At 49.3% G+C, this 6,484-nt stretch overlaps 1 pseudogene; it reads right to left on the bottom strand.

The window, feature by feature from the left end:
* Window positions 1-8: 8 nt before the first annotated feature.
* The window catches only part of LOC121843268, a 40,087-nt pseudogene continuing 33,611 nt past the window's right edge, over window positions 9-6,484 (bottom strand).

Here is a 6,484-nt window from a genome sequence, read left to right as displayed (position 1 = left end):
AGTGATACCTTCATGTTCTCCAGTATGACCCCACAGTCTTTCTTCAGGCCTCTGCTCGGGTGAGAGATTGCCTGGGCCGCGCCTCTTCTGATGTCACCCATCCTGATTGACATTCTGGCCACACCCCCTGACATGCCTCATCATGCTCCTGGAACCACACACACACACACACACACACACACACACACACACAGGTGTAAAAAGGAGGAAAGATAAGAGGGTAGGAGGTTTTTAACCCCTCTAATACAGAATATAAAAGCTTGTATGGAAAAATAAAACCACAACACACACTGCAGAGGATAGTGGTGACTTGCCTTGTTGTTGTGGGTCATACCTTTCTCATAGTGAGACAGGGCATTCACATAGTCTCCTCTACAGAGAGAGAGAGAGAGAGAGACAGAGAGAGAGAGAGAGACAGAGAGAGAGAGAGACAGAGAGAGAGAGAGAGACAGAGAGAGACAGAGAGAGAGAGAGAGAGAGAGAGAGAGAGAGACAGAGAGAGAGAGAGAGACAGAGAGAGAGAGAGAGAGACATCAAACACGAGACCATGAAACTAAAATATTGAAATAAATAACATGTGTGTGTGTGTGTGTGTGTGTGTGTGTGTATCTTACATGAACTCCAGTTGAACAGCGTACTCCTTCGATATGAACGGTATCTGGTCCTCAGCCAGTCTCTTAGCCAGCATCAGAGCACTGTCCCAATGCTGCAGGTCCCTCCTCATCTAATACACACAGAGTTATCAGACCAGCATCAGAGCACTGTCCCAATGCTGCAGGTCCCTCCTCATCTAATACACACAGAGTTATCAGACCAGCATCAGAGCACTGTCCCAATGACCAGCATCAGAGCACTGTCCCAATGCTGCAGGTCCCTCCTCATCTAATACACACAGAGTTATCAGACCAGCATCAGAGCACTGTCCCAATGACCAGCATCAGAGCACTGTCCCAATGACCAGCATCAGAGCACTGTCCCAATGCTGCAGGTCCCTCCTCATCTAATACACACAGAGTTATCAGACCAGCATCAGAGCACTGTCCCAATGACCAGCATCAGAGCACTGTCCCAATGACCAGCATCAGAGCACTGTCCCAATGCTGCAGGTCCCTTCTCATCTAATGTTATCAGACCAGCATCAGAGCACTGTCCCAATGCTGCAGGTCCCTTCTCATCTAATGTTATCAGACCAGCATCAGAGCACTGTCCCAATGCTGCAGGTCCCTTCTCACCTAATACACACAGAGTTATCAGACCAGCATCAGAGCACTGTCCCAATGCTGCAGGTCCCTTCTCATCTAATGTTATCAGACCAGCATCAGAGCACTGTCCCAATGACCAGCATCAGAGCACTGTCCCAATGACCAGCATCAGAGCACTGTCCCAATGCTGCAGGTCCCTCCTCATCTAATGTTATCAGACCAGCATCAGAGCACTGTCCCAATGACCAGCATCAGAGCACTGTCCCAATGACCAGCATCAGAGCACTGTCCCAGTGACCAGCATCAGAGCACTGTCCCAATGACCAGCATCAGAGCACTGTCTCAATGCTGCAGGTCCCTCCTCATCTAATACACACAGAGTTATCAGACCAGCATCAGAGCACTGTCCCAAAGACCAGCATCATAGCACTGTCCCAATGACCAGCATCAGAGCACTGTCCCAATGACCAGCATCAGAGCACTGTCACAATGTTGCAGGTCCCTCCTCATCTAATACACACAGAGTTATCAGACAAGCATCAGAACACTGTCCCAATGACCAGCATCAGAGCACTGTCCCAATGACCAGCATCAGAGCACTGTCACAATGTTGCAGGTCCCTCCTCATCTAATACACACAGAGTTATCAGACAAGCATCAGAACACTGTCCCAATGACCAGCATCAGAGCACTGTCCCAATGACCAGCATCAGAGCACTGTCACAATGTTGCAGGTCCCTCCTCATCTAATACACACAGAGTTATCAGACAAGCATCAGAGCACTGTCCCAATGACCAGCATCAGAGCACTGTCCCAATGACCAGCATCAGAGCACTGTCCCAATGACCAGCATCAGAGCACTGTCCCAATGACCAGCATCAGAGCACTGTCCCAATGACCAGCATCAGAGCACTGTCCCAATGACCAGCATCAGAGCACTGTCCCAATGACCAGCATCAGAGCACTGTCCCAATGACCAGCATCAGAGCACTGTCCCAATGACCAGCATCAGAGCACTGTCCCAATGACCAGCATCAGAGCACTGTCCCAATGACCAGCATCAATTATACACATTATGGACCCCCACACTGTGTGTGTGTGTGTGTGTCTGGGCCGATTGTGCACCGCCCTATGGGCCTCCCAATCACAGCCGGATGTGATACAGACTAGATTCGAACCAGGGACTGTAGTGACGCCTCTTACACTGAGATGCAGTGCCTTAGACCGCTGTGATACAGCCTGGAATCGAACCAGGGACTGTAGCGACGCCTCTTACACTGAGATGCAGTGCCTTAGACCGCTGTGATACAGCCTGGAATCGAACCAGGGACTGTAGTGACGCCGCTTACACTGAGATGCAGTGCCTTAGACCACTGCGCCACTCGGGAGTCATGCATAATAAGCCTCTAACTCATCAGGTAGGATCAGGTAGATTCAGGTAGATTCAGGCAGGATCAGGTAGAATCAGGTTGGATGAGGTTGGATCAGGCAGGATCAGGTAGGATCAGGTAGATTCAGGTAGGAACAGGTTGGATCAGGCAGGATCAGGTAGATTTGGGTTGGATCAGGTAGGATCAGGTAGGATCTGGTAGGATCGGGTAGGATGGGTAGAATCAGGCAGGATCAGGTAGAATCAGGCAGGATCAGGTCGGATCAGGCAGGATCAGGTAGGGTCAGGCAGGATCGGGTAGGATCAGGCAGGATCAGGTAGGATCGGGCAGGATCGGGCTGGATTGGGTAGGATCAGGTAGGATCAGGCAGGATCAGGTAGGATCAGGCAGGATAAGGTAGGATCAGGCAGGATCAGGTAGATTCAGGTAGGAACAGGTTGGATCAGGCAGGATCAGGTAGATTCGGGCTGGATCAGGTAGGATCAGGTAGGATCAGGCAGGATCAGGCAGATTCAGGTAAACACAGGTTGGATCAGACAGGATTATGTAGATTTGGGTTGGATCAGGTAGGATGGGTGGATCAGGCAGGATCAGGTAGAATCAGGCAGGATCAGGTCGGATCAGGCAGGATCAGGTAGGATCAGGCAGGATCGGGCTGGATTGGGTAGGATCAGGTAGGATCAGGCAGGATAAGGTAGGATCAGGTAGGATCAGGCTGGATCAGGTAGATTCAGGTAGGAACAGATTGGATCAGGCAGGATCAGGTAGATTCGGGTTGGATCAGGTAGTATCAGGTAGGATCGGGTAGGATCAGGCAGGATCAGGTAGAATCAGGCAGGATCAGGTAGAATCAGGCAGGATCAGGTAGAATCAGGCAGGATCAGGCAGAATCAGGTAGGATCAGCTAGGATCAGGTAGGATCAGGTAGGATCAGGCAGGATCGGGCTGGACTGGGTAGGATCAGGTCGGATCAGACTCGAGTTTTGATGCCGATCAAAACTCTGATCAAATCCGCCTGTTTTCCCCCCCCTTTCATTTTCAACCTAAAATGACTCAAATCTGACTGTCTGTAGCTCAGGACCTGAATCAAGGATCTGACTGTCTGTAGCTCAGGACCTGAATCAAGGATCTGACTGTCTGTAGCTCAGGACCTGAATCAAGGATCTGACTGTCTGTAGCTCAGGACCTGAATCAAGGATCTGACTGTCTGTAGCTCAGGACCTGAATCAAGGATCTGACTGTCTGTAGCTCAGGACCTGAATCAAGGATCTGACTGTCTGTAGCTCAGGACCTGAATCAAGGATCTGACTGTCTGTAGCTCAGGACCTGAATCAAGGATCTGACTGTCTGTAGCTCAGGACCTGAATCAAGGATCTGACTGTCTGTAGCTCAGGACCTGAATCAAGGATCTGACTGTCTGTAGCTCAGGACCTGAATCAAGGATCTGACTGTCTGTAGCTCAGGACCTGAATCAAGGATCTGACTGTCTGTAGCTCAGGACCTGAATCAAGGATCTGACTGTCTGTAGCTCAGGACCTGAATCAAGGATCTGACTGTCTGTAGCTCAGGACCTGAATCAAGGATCTGACTGTCTGTAGCTCAGGACCTGAATCAAGGATCTGACTGTCTGTAGCTCAGGACCTGAATCAAGGATCTGACTGTCTGTAGCTCAGGACCTGAATCAAGGATCTGACTGTCTGTAGCTCAGGACCTGAATCAAGGATCTGACTGTCTGTAGCTCAGGACCTGAATCAAGGATCTGACTGTCTGTAGCTCAGGACCTGAATCAAGGATCTGCATATTCTTGATACCATTTGAAAAGGAAACACGTTGAAGTTTGTGGAAATGTGTAATTAATGTAGTAGAATATAACACATTAGATCTGGTGAAAGATAACACAAATAAATAAACATTATTTGTTGTTGTTGTTTGTACCATCATCGTTGAAATGCAAGAGAAAGGCCATCATGTATTATTCCAGTCCTGGTGCAATTTAGATTGTGGCCACTAGATGGTAGCAGTGTATGTGCAACGTTTTAGAGATTTAGACTGATCCAATGAACCATCGCATTTATGTTCCAACTTTTGTATCAAGATGTGCCTAATTGGTTTATTGATAACTTTCAGTTCATAACTGTGCACTCTCCTCAAACAATAGCATGGTATTATTTCACTGTAATATCTACTGTAAATTGGACAGTGAAGTTAGATTCACAATAATTTAAGCTTTCTGCCAATATCAGATATGTCTATGTCCTGGGAAATGTTCTTGTTATTTACAACCTCATGCTAATCACATTAACCTACGTTAACTCAACCTCATGCTAATCGCATTAGCCTACGTTAGCTCAACCTCATGCTAATCGCATTAGCCTACGTTAACTCAACCTCATGCTAATCGCATTAGCCTACGTTAGCTCAACCTCATGCTAATCGCATTAGCCTACGTTAGCTCAACCTCATGCTAATCGCATTAGCCTACGTTAGCTCAACCTCATGCTAATCGCATTAGCCTACGTTAACTCAACCTCATGCTAATCGCATTAGCCTACGTTAACTCAACCTCATGCTAATCGCATTAGCCTACGTTAGCTCAACCTCATGCTAATCGCATTAGCCTACGTTAACTCAACCTCATGCTAAATCGCATTAGCCTACGTTAGCTCAACCGCCCCACAGGGGGAGGACCCACCGATCCTGTAGAGGTTTTAATGTGTATGACACTTACTGTTTGGGCTGGAAATACCAAGTTACCCAGGAGAAAAGGGATTTATTCTCTGGATGGAACATTTGGAAACAAAAAAAAAGGGAGAATATTTAACCCTAGTGTCCGTCCGTGTCCGTGTGTGTGTGTGTGTTACCTCCAGGGCTGTGTTGGGACAGGAAGACTCTAGGTAGAGGTCCTGAGCCAGGTTATAGTCATTCAGGAACATAGCCAGATGACCTGCTAACAAACTCCTGTCTTCTATACCCTACAGCGAGAGAGAGAGAGAGGTGGGAGGGAAGAGAGGTGGGAGGGAAGAGAGAGAGAGAGAGAGGTGGGAAGCGACAGAGAGAGAGAGAGAGAGAGGGAGAGAGAGAGAGGGAGAGAGAGGTGGGAGGGAAGAGAGAGAGAGAGAGAGAGAGAGAGAGAGAGAGAGACAGAGAGAGAGAGAGAGAGAGAGGGAGAGAGAGAGAGAGAGAGAGGTGGGAGGGAAGAGAGAGAGAGAGAGAGGTGGGAAGCGACAGAGAGAGAGAGAGAGAGAGGGAGAGAGAGAGGGAGAGAGAGGTGGGAGGGAAGAGAGAGAGAGAGAGAGAGAGAGAGAGAGAGAGAGAGAGAGAGAGAGGGGGAGGGAAGAGAGAGAGAGAGAGAGGTGGGAAGAGAGAGACAGAGAGAGAGAGAGAGAGAGGGAGAGAGAGAGAGGTGGGAGGGAAGAGAGAGAGAGAGAGAGGTGGGAGGGAAGAGAGAGAGAGAGGTGGGAGAGAAGAGAGGAGAGAGAGAGAGAGAGAGAGAGAGAGAGGTGGGAGGGAAGAGAGAGAGGTGGGAGGGAAGAGAGAGAGAGAGAGAGAGAGAGGGGGAGGGAAGAGAGAGAGAGGTGGGAGGAAGAGAGAAGAGAGAGAGAGAGAGAGAGAGAGGTGGGAGGGAAGAGAGAGAGGTGGGAGGGAAGAGAGAGAGAGAGAGAGAGAGAGAGAGAGAGAGAGAGAGAGAGAGAGAGAGGGGGGGAGGGAAGAGAGAGGTGGGAGGGAAGAGAGAGAGAGAGAGAGAGAGAGAGAGAGAGAGAGAGAGAGAGAGAGGGGGGAGGGAAGAGAGAGAGAGAGGGGGAGGGAAGAGAGAGAGAGAGACACAGAGAGAGAGAGAGAGGTGGGAGGGAAGAGAGTGAGAGGGGAGAGAAGAGAGAGAGAGAGAGGGT

Source organism: Oncorhynchus tshawytscha, unplaced genomic scaffold, assembly GCF_018296145.1.
Source record: "Oncorhynchus tshawytscha isolate Ot180627B unplaced genomic scaffold, Otsh_v2.0 Un_contig_1948_pilon_pilon, whole genome shotgun sequence".
Taxonomy (NCBI): Eukaryota; Metazoa; Chordata; class Actinopteri; order Salmoniformes; family Salmonidae; genus Oncorhynchus; species Oncorhynchus tshawytscha.
The sequence above is the reverse complement of the archived record's forward strand: the minus strand, read 5'-3'. Positions and strand labels throughout refer to the sequence as shown.